We start from the raw sequence: 11,885 nt of genomic DNA on the forward strand, positions 1-11,885 counted from the left end.
CTTGCAACGGTCGTATAAGGACTGAATGACCCGTAGCAATGGGCCAGACACCCCATACTCCCGGAGCACCCTCCACAGGACCCTCCGAGGGACACGGTCGAATGCCTTCTACAAGTCCACAAAACACATGTAGACTGGTTGGGCAAACTCCCATGCGCCCTCTAGTATCCTTGAGAGGATAAAGAGTTGGTCCAGTGTTCCACGACCAGGACGAAAACCGCATTGTTCCTCCTGTATCTGAGGTTCGACTAACAGACGGACTCCCCTCTCGAGCACCCTGGCATAGACTTTCCCAGGGAGGCTGAGGAGTGTGATTCCCCTTCAGTTGGAACACACCCTCCGGTCCCCTTTCTTAAAGATGGGGACCACCACCCCGGTCTGCCAGTCCAGGGGTACTGCCCCTGATCTCCACTCAACATTGCAGAGACGTGTCAACCAAGACAGCCCTACAACATCCAGAGCCTTCAGGAACTCTGTGCAGAGCTCATCCACCCCAGGGGCTCTGCCACCAAGGAGGTGTTTAACTGCCTCAGTGACCTCGCCCCCAGAGATTGGCGGGTCATCCCCTTCATCCCCAGACTCTGCTTCCGCCACAGAATACGTGCCAGTGGGATTGAGGAGATCCTCGAAGTATTCCTTCCACCGCCTGACAATTTTCTCATTCGAAGTCAGCAGCACTCCACCCGCACTATACACTGTGCAGGTAGAACACCGCTTTCCCCTCCTGAGTCGCCTGACGGTTTGCCAGAATCTCTTCGAGGCAGTCCGAAAGTCTTTTTCCATGGGCTCTCCGAACTCCTCCCACACCCGAGTTTTTCTGATCAGTGCTCTCCTTGTTCGGCCTGTGAGTTTAGGTGGACGGCCTTGTCTTGGTAGGTTTACAGTTGTGCCATACTCCTTCCATTTCTGAATGATCGCTTGAACAGTGCTCCGTGGGATGTTCAAGGCATGGGAAATCTTTTTGTAGCCTAAGCCTGCCTTAAATTTCTCAATATCTTTATCCCTGACCTGTCTTGTGTGTTCTTTGGACTTCATGGTGTTGTTGTTCCCAATATTCTCTTAGACAACCTCTGAGGCCATCACAGAGCAGTTGTATTTGTACTGACATTAGATTACACACAGGTGCACTCTATTTAGTCATTAGCACTCATCAGGCAATGTCTATGGGCAACTGACTGCACTCAGAGCAAAGGGGGTTGAATAATTAAGCACACCCCACTTTTCAGTTATTTATTTGTAAAAAATGTTTGGAATCATGTATGATTTTCGTTCCACTTCTCATGTGTACACCACTTTGTATTGGTCTTTCATGTGGAATTCCAATAAAATTGATTCATGTTTGTGGCTGTAATGTGACAAAAAAAAAGTTCAAGGGGGCCGAATACTTTTGCAAGCCACTGCACCCCCAGTCTCCCTCAGAATGCTGTTGAAGCTCTGCTGGATTAATATAATCTTGCTTCCCTGTTTAGCTGTGCCTCTCTTCCTGTTTTATTTTGGTTATTATTTCTACACTCATCACATCCTGTCTGCCAGGCAGCTATACTGTAACACTTACAGTCGTTATAGCACTTAATTCAAAGCAAGGGTCGGATGCTATTCCCTTCTTATGGTCAGATGAAGGTTAAGGGATGTTTGCTGTTTTTTGTTATTTGAAAGAGTTGCTTAAAGTAGACTTTTGACTTTTTTTAGTATTTAGACTAAATATTTCACCAATATCTCCATTAAAAATCTTGATTTGATAAAAAAGGTGCCTAAAATAGTTCTATGTTGCCCTAAAAAATATTCCCTTAGTAATTATACTGCGTCACATTGCTTTCACACAATACAATATGACTGGATTGTATTGCCTATAGTCAAGACTGTTTCCAGTCAGTAACTTAACACCCATTGTCACACTGGAGATCAGTCACCAGATCAGCTAACAGCCCAGATCTATGCTGTGCTAACCTAAAATGGTCCAAGAAGGAATGCTCTGTTCCTCGAAAGAAAATACATTTCATTTTACTTTGTTGAGAACTTGTTAACTTGTTTTTTGAAATTTTGTAGTAGAAATGCACACATTAAACAAAAAGGAAAAAAATATTTTTTTCTAGACAGAAAGTACATTTCAATTTAAAACTGAAAAACTTTAAGAAAACCTGACAAACTATTTCTCAAGTCCACTTTAGAAATTACAAGAAAGTCTGACGCCTTTGAGCAAAATATAAAGAACCGGTGGGTGGTTCAAGACTTTTGCACATTACTGCATGTAAACTCCAAACCAAAAGTTCATTTGAGGGGCTTTACTGCTAAAATCCTAACAAGAAATATAGAAAAGATCTGTAATGTAACTGATCACATAAATGCTGATGTGATCAGAAAAGATGAGCAAGAAGGTATGAATGTTGTGAACATGAGTGCAGCAGAGCGATATTTAAAGCTCTCTGTCGGTTCTTTATTTTACACAATGAAAGACTTTTGTGTAAAGCTGCTGAAAGCGTTTGAACACAATTGTCACGCTTTGTTCATTTGTTTGCGAAAAGTGTTTTTTCTGCAGAGATTACAGTTTCCTGTAGCCATCCTGCCAGCCTGCAGGCCTATCCTGCAGTGCCACCACACTACCCCGCTGCGGCTGCTGCTAGCCCTTTTGGATTCAACCCGAACCCAAAACCTCCAGTGTGGGGTTTTGAGCCACAACAACCAATATCAGCTCCACAACCGTCAGATCCCCCTCCTCCTTATGGAGCATATGCAATGTACCCTCCATTGCCAGATTTTGAGAATAAATCCTAGCAACAGGTCTGACCAGATGCTTTGCCAGGAAATGGTGTGAAAATACCGAGAAGCATACTGTGGTCATTAAGAGCCACTCTAGTGTTCACCAAGCACTTCTGTGGCTATAGACTACACCAAATCCATATAGTGTGTGTTTAACTGCCTCATATAGGAGTATCCACTCCTGATTGTTTCTTTTTGTTGTTGTTTTTTTTAATTAAACACTTCATATCTTAAGTGTCTACGTGTTCCATAAAGACGACTCTGAATAAAAGCAGAAAATGTATAACAGTACTTATAATGGAACTGTGGTCAGTATTAGGACCCTACATTCTGTTTCTTTTAAATACTTCATTGACGACCGGAGTCTTCCCTGAATGTTTTAAATCTGCTGTGGTAGTGCCAATCTTGAAAAAGCCTGGACTGGATGTTGACTTAGTTGCAAACTATAGGCCCATCTCACATTTTTCTTTTTTGTCTAAGGTCTTTGAAAAAGTTGTTTTTAAGCAGCTCACTGATCATCTTTCAACAAACAATCTGTTTGAACCATTTCAGTCCGCTTTTAGACCAAATCACTCCACAGAAACAGCTTTAATCAAAGTGGCAAACGGTCTGTTGGTAAATGCAGACAGTGATCGCACTTCAGTTTTAGTACTACTAGATCTAAGTGCTGCATTTGACACTGTGGATCACTGTGTTTTATCGGATAGGCTTGAACATTTTATTGGAGTTACAGGAAATGTTTTATCATGGCTGAGATCTTACCTGTCTGGGAGATCTCAGACTGTTAGTTTTAAAAATGATCTCTCCGAGACCTGTGCAGTGGGGCATGGGGTCCCTCAGGGCTCTGTACTTGGCCCGTTGCTGTTTTCCCTGTATCTGCTGCCTCTTGGTGTTCTTTTACGTTCTTTTAATGTAACTTTTCATTGTTACGCTGACAACCTGCACCTTTATGTTCCTTTAACCATTGGAAATTGTGCTGAAATGTCTAAATTAGAATCGTGTCTATCTGCAAATAGGGGCTGGTAATCGGATAACTTCCTGCTTCTTAATACTGATAAGATAGAGTTGATGGTCACTGGACCACAAAAATTTCCATACATGTCCCAAAATTTAATCTTGAAAATTGAAGGTAAAAAACTTGGGCGTGTGGTTTGACACAGTGCTCTCCTTTGAGTCTCATGTAAGAGAGACAACAAAGACCACCTTTTATTATTTAAGGAACATAGCCAAAATCAGACAAGTTTTATCAAGCAAGACTGCAGAGGTTCTTCTCTATGCATTTGTGTCTTCACGTATTGATCATTGTAACGATCTCTTTTCTGGGCTACCAAAGAAAAGTTTTAGAGGTTTACAGATGGTGCAAAATGCAGCGCCTCGCATTTGAACTAAAACTGGAAAATTTGAGCGCATTACGCTGTACTGAAATCCCTTCATGGGCTATCTTGTCAGGTTTGAGCAGATTTTAAGGTCCTGCTGCTCACCTACAAAGCTTTAAATGGATTGGCACCTTCATACCTCTCTGATCTTTTGCACCTTTATGTTCCATCCCGTGCTCTCCGATCCCAGGATTCTGGCCTTTTAAAAGTTACTAGAGCAAGAAAAAAGACTATTGGAGAGTATGCTTTCTCTTTTTGTGCACCATTTTTGTGGAACAACCTCCCTCAAGATATTAGGCAGGCATGCTCTGTGGAGGTTTTTAAAGCTAAGTTGAAGACCCACTTGTTCACCCTATCCTACATGTCTTAATTCTATGCCATTTTTTTATTTTATTTTTTATTTTTTATCATTTCAAACTTTTATTGTTTTTTTAACTTGCTATTGTGTTTTTAACTTGTATTGCTATGTATCACTTGTATTTATTTATTTCTCTTTATTTTCAAATAGCTGCACAGCACTTTGTTTAAAAGCGCTTTGTAAATAAAGTTGTTATTATTGTTATTATTATTATTACTTGTTCCTGTGATAAATGCAATGCTGTTTGACTGGTTTGTTTTCCTCCTAAAAGCCTTTCTGAAAAGTAAAGAGTAAAATATTTTCCATTCACTGGTTAACAGCATTACAATATCAAGCCTGCAGGTGACATATAATGCACTTTTTTTGTTTTGTTTTTTTGGTATCTTTGAAATAAAGCTCTGTATGATAATAAACTTTTTTAATGAAATAAACGTCTTTGGGGTGGTCTTTGGATTTTAGTAATTTTTTTATGATATACCACAAAACATGAAGCTGACATAACTAGACATCATTTACTTTGAGTTAATTGCTTTCAGTTCATGGGGCCATCAAAATATTGACTGCAACATTTTTTTCCTGGTATGTTTTAGGTTTTGCCAGTGTTTCCAGATTAATTTTGTCTTAATTAAGTCAAAATTAATCTGGTAAGAGGGGTCATTAACACTCATTAACACTAACTTACTTAGAACGTGTTTCCCCAGGAAAAGTTGATACCGTTCATATAATATTATTTCTAAACCTACTGTGAATATTATAGTGTTGTTAGTGATACTTTTACTGTTTTATTTAATAGTAATGTCCTCCAAACAAGAATTTGTTAATCCTTTTTGGGGAACTTCCCCCAAATTTTTGCTATCAAAATATGTGGAAACTTATCTCCCAAGCCTTGGGAATCAGGGGGCGTGAGAACAGCAGCATGCTTCCCCCCCCAAAAGTCCCTTTTGTCAACTCTCTGAAAAAAGGGGTCTATTGTTAAGGTTACTTCTCATCACTTCTGCTTAGGATTTCAAAGAGTTTAAACATCATGGCATGTAATCTGCATCAAGTGGAAAATTTACTTTAGGTGTGGCGAAATATATCATGTGATGCAGCCAGCATGTGGCAGTCACACCTACAATAAAAAATAAATAAAGGAAACAAGGTGGTATTTTTCGCTGCCCCAATATGTGGTTGTGAAGAGACCATGCTGGTTATCCAGAGAGTGTGTGCTTTGGCTGTCTCGAATCAGTCATAATGTAATCTCATGTTAAACCCCGTTAAGTTTCCATAGCTGAAAATCTTTTAGTGGCACTGCTTTGTGCGGGTGTATGATACAAGAAAAACTGGTTTCACATTATTTGTATACTTGAAAGCAGATATAACCGGCAGAGAGTGGCTGCGCTGGGCACAACTGGCTTGAGTTTTCTCTTGGTTTTTGCAACAGATTTTTTTTCATCCCACTTTTTGCCATCTGAAAATGACCATTACAAGATTCTCAATCGAATACGATGCCATCAACAGTAAAAACACCTTCACGAATGGAGATATCATTAATGGAAGAATTATTGTGGAGGTGTCTGGTGAAACCAAAATCCAATCGCTGATTTTTAGAGGACAAGGAAGAGCCAAGGTATGCTGGACTGAGAATTATGGAGAGGGTGATTACCGCAATTACTGGGCTACTGAGAAATATTATGACATCAAACAACATATCTTGAGAGAATCAAGACACGATGGTGATGTATTGAATTAACACAGTTGCTGACACGTGATACACTGTTCCTTGTTTAACAGACTGTTCAAAACAACACCTACTTCTTTTCCAGGCACTGAAGTCATTGGAAAAGGAAGACACGTGTATCCTTTTTTTGTTCAGGATTCCTGATGGGTACCTCTTCTTGTCTTAATCAGAGGTTTAGATTTCCACTATGCTTCTTAGTGGGTCATTTGAATGTTTTTGTATCGTATTTTACAGAATACTGCCATCAACCTATAAAAGAGCCCATGGAAAAATTGTTCATAAGGTGAAAGCAGAGCTGACACAATCAATTACAAGAAAATCCAAGGCTCACTTCACTTTTGTGTCCAAGGCAGACATGGGTATTCCTGGACTTCTGGTAAGAAACCATTAACCCTAAAAAAGCAACGATTCAATTTCATAATTGATAGTGTTCAGGCAGACGAGATCATTACCTTAAAGCACATTTATAATGTGGGCGTCTGCTTTTTAGGAACCTCAGTATACTTGTAAGGATAAATCTGTTTTGGGCTCTGGAAAGGTTTCAGTAGATGTTCATACCACTCAGATGGGATACATGCAAGGTAATTATCTTTACTTGGCTTACTGCCTTTCAGTATTCAGTTTCTGCCCTCTCCCTTATTTTTATTTTTTGGAAACTGACTATAAGTTTGGTTGAGTAAAGCGCTTTCACTCCTCAGACAAAGCAGTATTTTTAAATGATACTTCCCATCATTTAAAAATACTGCTTTATTTCATCCCAGCTCTCAGCTACTTAAAGTGCTTGTAAACAGGAAACCAGTGTGCATGATTCAGTGAGGGGTGTTTCTGTGGAACTAATCCTTTGATTATTGAAAGGAAGTTATAGCTCCTGTAGAGAGATATTATGTAGATGTAAGGAAATGTCTTTCTGTGCTTGGCAGTGATTTATACAGGATAACTTTCTGTACTTTACAGGCGAAGCTCTCGTGGTCACAGTTGAAATCAACAACAACTCGAGTCGCACAGTGAAGCCCAAATTCAAACTGTATCAGAAACACAGTTTCTTTGCCCAGGGCCACAGGACAGTTTACACACATGCCATCCTTAAGGATAAGGCTGAGGCTGTTGAAGCATCTTCTGGCAGAAAAACCGTGACCAAGGTGATCACCATCCCTGGAGACCTACCCCCCTCCATCTTGAACAGCAACATCATCAACCTGGAGTACATGCTGAAGGTAAACAACTTGTAGAGCTGTCCTTTTGTTTGTGTACTTGAGTACTGTTTAAGTAATATAACTAATGGTAGGAAGCTTGGATGGCTTGTCTTTGTTTTATTTTGGTTGTTTTATTTGGGCTGCTAGTTGGTTAGTGGCACCTCTTTTCTGTCACAGGTAACTGTAACAAATCATTTTTTTGGAAAACTGCTTTTCTTCTTTTTAACGTTCACAAAAGGAAATACAACAAAGGATGTAAGTACTCAAAGGAACTAAAGTACTTCCATATAAATGAAGAAAAGCTCTCATTAAGAGGCAAATGCAAACACTAATGGGGAAAAAAACAAAGAGTGAGAAACTTGGATTAAAGCACGGGAGCCCTCTAGTGACAAAACAGGGCAACAACAAAGGCCTGCTGATATAAATACTTCCTAATCATGCGAATCAACATCTACATTCACTGAAACAAACAAACAAAGCTAAACAATACTGTTTGTGTGTTATTTTGTTTCCACAGGTCCAAATGAAAATCAAATGTTCCATTGATCCAAAGCTCAAACTTCCTATAGTTATCATGCCTGCGGTTGTGAAACAACCACATGCTTCTGCTGGCATTGGATTTGACACTTTTAGGAACCCAGAAAATCCAGCCTGGGGAACTACACCCCAGCAAACACCACCCCAGTGTGGAGATCTTCCGCCTCCCTATGGAGCACATGCGATGTACCCCACTATCACTCTCGATGATGATGGCATTGAGATGTTAACTTTTTGAACTGTGTGGATCAAAGTGTACCTTCTAACAGACCCATAAAGATATATTGTATTTTCAGTGAGGAGCTTGTTTCAACAGCAGGAAAGACCCCACTATTTGAGAGAGTCCTTGGGACCCTCATGGTTCAAAAAGTATTTTGACCAGAGTTACAGTCTTGGAAAATTATGTATGATTAGAAGTGAAACCATTTACCTGTCTGTGGAGAATTCTTCCACATTTCGACTGATCTAATGTAATCCACTGTCTCTGTGTTTAGTCTGTGTAGATTATCTCCCCACTAAAATGCAGTTAGTATTAAAATAAAACCCACAAAACACTTAAAGATTTAAAACTCTTTTACCTGGTCATTTGATGCCAGTTTGGCTCTTTCTCTGTATGTCACTCACTCGCTGATACACACACACACACACACACACATACACTGAAAATATTCCGTTTTTTCATTTGAGATTCTTGAGTTTAGACATTTAAAATAGATATTCCAAGTCTTCCTGTGATTTAAAGAACATGAGCATTCAATATTAATTCAGATGTTGAGCTAGTTTTCAAGTTCTTCTGTGTGAATTTCAGTTCTGCACTTTGGCTGTCAGGTGAATGATTCAGTGTATTTCAGCACTTTTTAACTAAACTGAGTCACACAAAGTTGTGCTAAAACCTTTAATTATTAATTTTTTAAGTTTTATTGCTTAAACACTGTATATCAAATGCAGTATGACACACTGAACCATTTGGATTGGTCTCTGTTTTCAGACTTTCACTCTCTAACACTTAATTCAAAACAAAGTTTCCATCTTATGTACCTTTTATGGTTAGAATAAGGTTAAATTAATTTTATTGTGACTCAGTATTCAAACACATTAAAAATCTTTCACCTTTAACATCATATTAGAACATTAAAAAAACAGTCATTTGATAAAAATCAACACAAAAGTGACATCATGTTGCCCTCAGAAATCTGTTGTTTGAATTTTCTAGCACCAATTTTTCAACACTTAGCTTGAACATTAAGTAATACAATACGATACCATCACCAGTGACACAGGTAGAGGCTAGAGTTACCTTTGTGAAAGCAACACCTGCAGGCTTGATCACATGATACTGTGTGACGCAGATACAGCTTCTGAAGAAGGTCCACTGCTCCACTGAATACGCCTGCCTTACTGCCATCCTTATTCGTCAAGGAAAGACTCCATCCCAGCGGATCAAGTCAAACCTGCTTGCAGTAAATTGTTGGGATTTAATTTCAACCAAATGAGGATTCTCTCACTTTCACTCCATAAGAAGACTGTTTGATATATCCTTCTAATGACCGTCAAGCATCTCTTTGTGGAATTCAACAAGGTGAACGAACAAGGCACCTTCTCCCCCGGGGACATCCTCTCTGGAAATGTGATAGTGGTGACCAGCAAGGAAATCAAAGTGCAGTGTTTTTCGGTCAAAGCCAAAGGGAAGGCTAAGGTAACTTGGCATGAAAAAGAAGGAGATGGTATTGTGGCCCACAGCAACAAGAAGAAATACTTTTATTTTGAACACATTATTCTTCAAGATAAAAAGGGAGATGGTTAGTATTGTCCCAGTGAAGTTTCTGAGCTGATAGATATATAATTGCTGTTATAAATACTGACGAACATACAGGTAACATAAAGTGTTTCTTTTCATAAGGTTCGGTAACCATCAGCCCTGGGAGGAATGTGTATTCATTCAACTTTGTAATTCCAGATGTGTATGTGTTCCCCTCTAACATGATCTCTAATAATAAATCCATATTATGTAAACACTTTCTTTCCATATGTTTGAATGAAATCATTTCCCTCTGGGTTCTTTCAGAGACATGCCTTCATCTTATGAAGGGAAATGGGGCAGGATCACATACAGTTTGCGAGCACAGCTTACTCAGTCGATTTGGCTTGTACACAAAACCAAGACTGAGTTTCCTTTTCGGACCAAGTCTGAGTTCCCCTTTGCCTCCAAATCAGAAATGATTATCATTGGACTTCAGGTAAAAGACAAAAAAAACCCAACCTTTTTTTTTTTGGACTGAGCTTAACTTCAGCTCTCCTAAATGTGTCATGACTTATTTCATTGCCTTTTTAAAAAAAAAAAATTATTATTATACTAGGAGCAACAACACTCAACTAGGATTTCATTTTATGGCTCTGGAAAGGTGACTATGAATGTTACCTCAGAAAAAATGGGATTAAAGCAAGGTAAACCGATGTCTCACAGAATATATTTTCCTAAATTTTGTTAACTGAGACATAAATAATGTGTTTTTTTTTTCTAAACATACACAGGTGAGGCAGTGGGAGTCTCTGTGGAAGTGCTCAATGATTCAGCACATGCAGTAATACCCAAATTCTACCTGTGTGAGAAGCAGACCTTTGTTGCTGAGTCAAAGAGGAAAGTGCACACAAATGACATCCTGTTTGGGACAGGAGAGCCTGTTCCGGCTGAAACCAGTCAGACCACCACCAAAGTTCTTAGTATCCCTCCGCAGCTCCCTCCTACCTTCTTCAACTGCTGCATGATGAAGCTGGAGTACAGACTCAAGGTACAGACTGTGTTTAAAGACATAGTATAATGATATGGCCTTACACCAGGTTACATTACAGAATAATACCGTATTTTAAGATGAAACAGTGTAACACCGAGACAATAAGTCAAATGAGATCTGAGGTTTTTTGGGATACATTTGCACAGCGGTAACAGCACCGCACAGTGGCTGCATACTGGGGACAGGAAGTGTGAGAGGGAGGAAAGGGGAGATTTCCTCATGGCTTGTCCACACACTGATGAGACCACATAAAGCGTCACATTGCAGTCCAACCTGTTCCATGCCATCCGCTCAAACAGATTTAAGCCAGTGCTTTCAGTAAACACTGGTCCTGTGGTGGAGACACAGAGTGCATTATACAATCTAGTCTACAGAAGAAGTAGATTTTGATTAAAGGCAAAATCAGACACAACTTAAAAAGAATGTAAGTAATCAAAGTATCTTTATTTTATTTGTACAGGTTACCCTTGATGTCCCTCTGTCAAGAGAGCCTGTAATCAAACTCCCTCTGGTCATCCTGCTGGGTTCACCAAAACCACATGAGAAAAAGACAAAAAAGAGATCCATCTGGTTTAGAAAGCTTCCTAGTTAGAAGGATGTGTTAGATCACCAGGAAGTGGCTTGCATGTTCTTTGAAATGAATATCAGGACTGAAAATAAAAACACGAGTTTAAATAAGTGGATGTTTGAACTACCTCAAGTGGGAAACTTCCCAAGTGTCCACTAGGTGGAGATGTGGGCCACATTAGAGAGTAGAAAAAGCCCCTCAGTAGTCTCAGGGGCTCAGTTGAGCAATTTGAGGCTTTTTCACCTTTTTCTCTACAAAAATCTAAATGAGAGAGTGTGTATTCTTCAGCACTGTATCCCACAACCAAAGAAAGTAATGCAGGTATCACTTTACAGCAATAAAAGCACAAGAAGCCGATCGATCTTACAGATTTCACAACTTAATGCATTTAAAACCACACTCAAATATCAAAAACTCAATACACACCTGTGCCCTTTTATATTCATTACTGATGACAATTGTGAACTGAACCTTGACCAGAGGCCAACAGGCTTACAAAATAAACTAAAACATTTTTAGCCACTGAAATAAGAGTGCCTTTGTTCCATGGTTGTAGTTAAGATTTCCTGGATTTGGGTTTTAAT

The 11,885-nt window shown here is 39.4% G+C and overlaps 1 pseudogene; it reads left to right on the plus strand.

Moving 5' to 3' along the window:
* Positions 1 to 5,447: 5,447 nt before the first annotated feature.
* On the plus strand, positions 5,448 to 11,885 carry LOC120726176 (annotated as a pseudogene).

Source organism: Simochromis diagramma, unplaced genomic scaffold (genome assembly GCF_900408965.1).
Source record: "Simochromis diagramma unplaced genomic scaffold, fSimDia1.1 OVJJ01000822.1, whole genome shotgun sequence".
Classification (NCBI taxonomy): Eukaryota; Metazoa; Chordata; class Actinopteri; order Cichliformes; family Cichlidae; genus Simochromis; species Simochromis diagramma.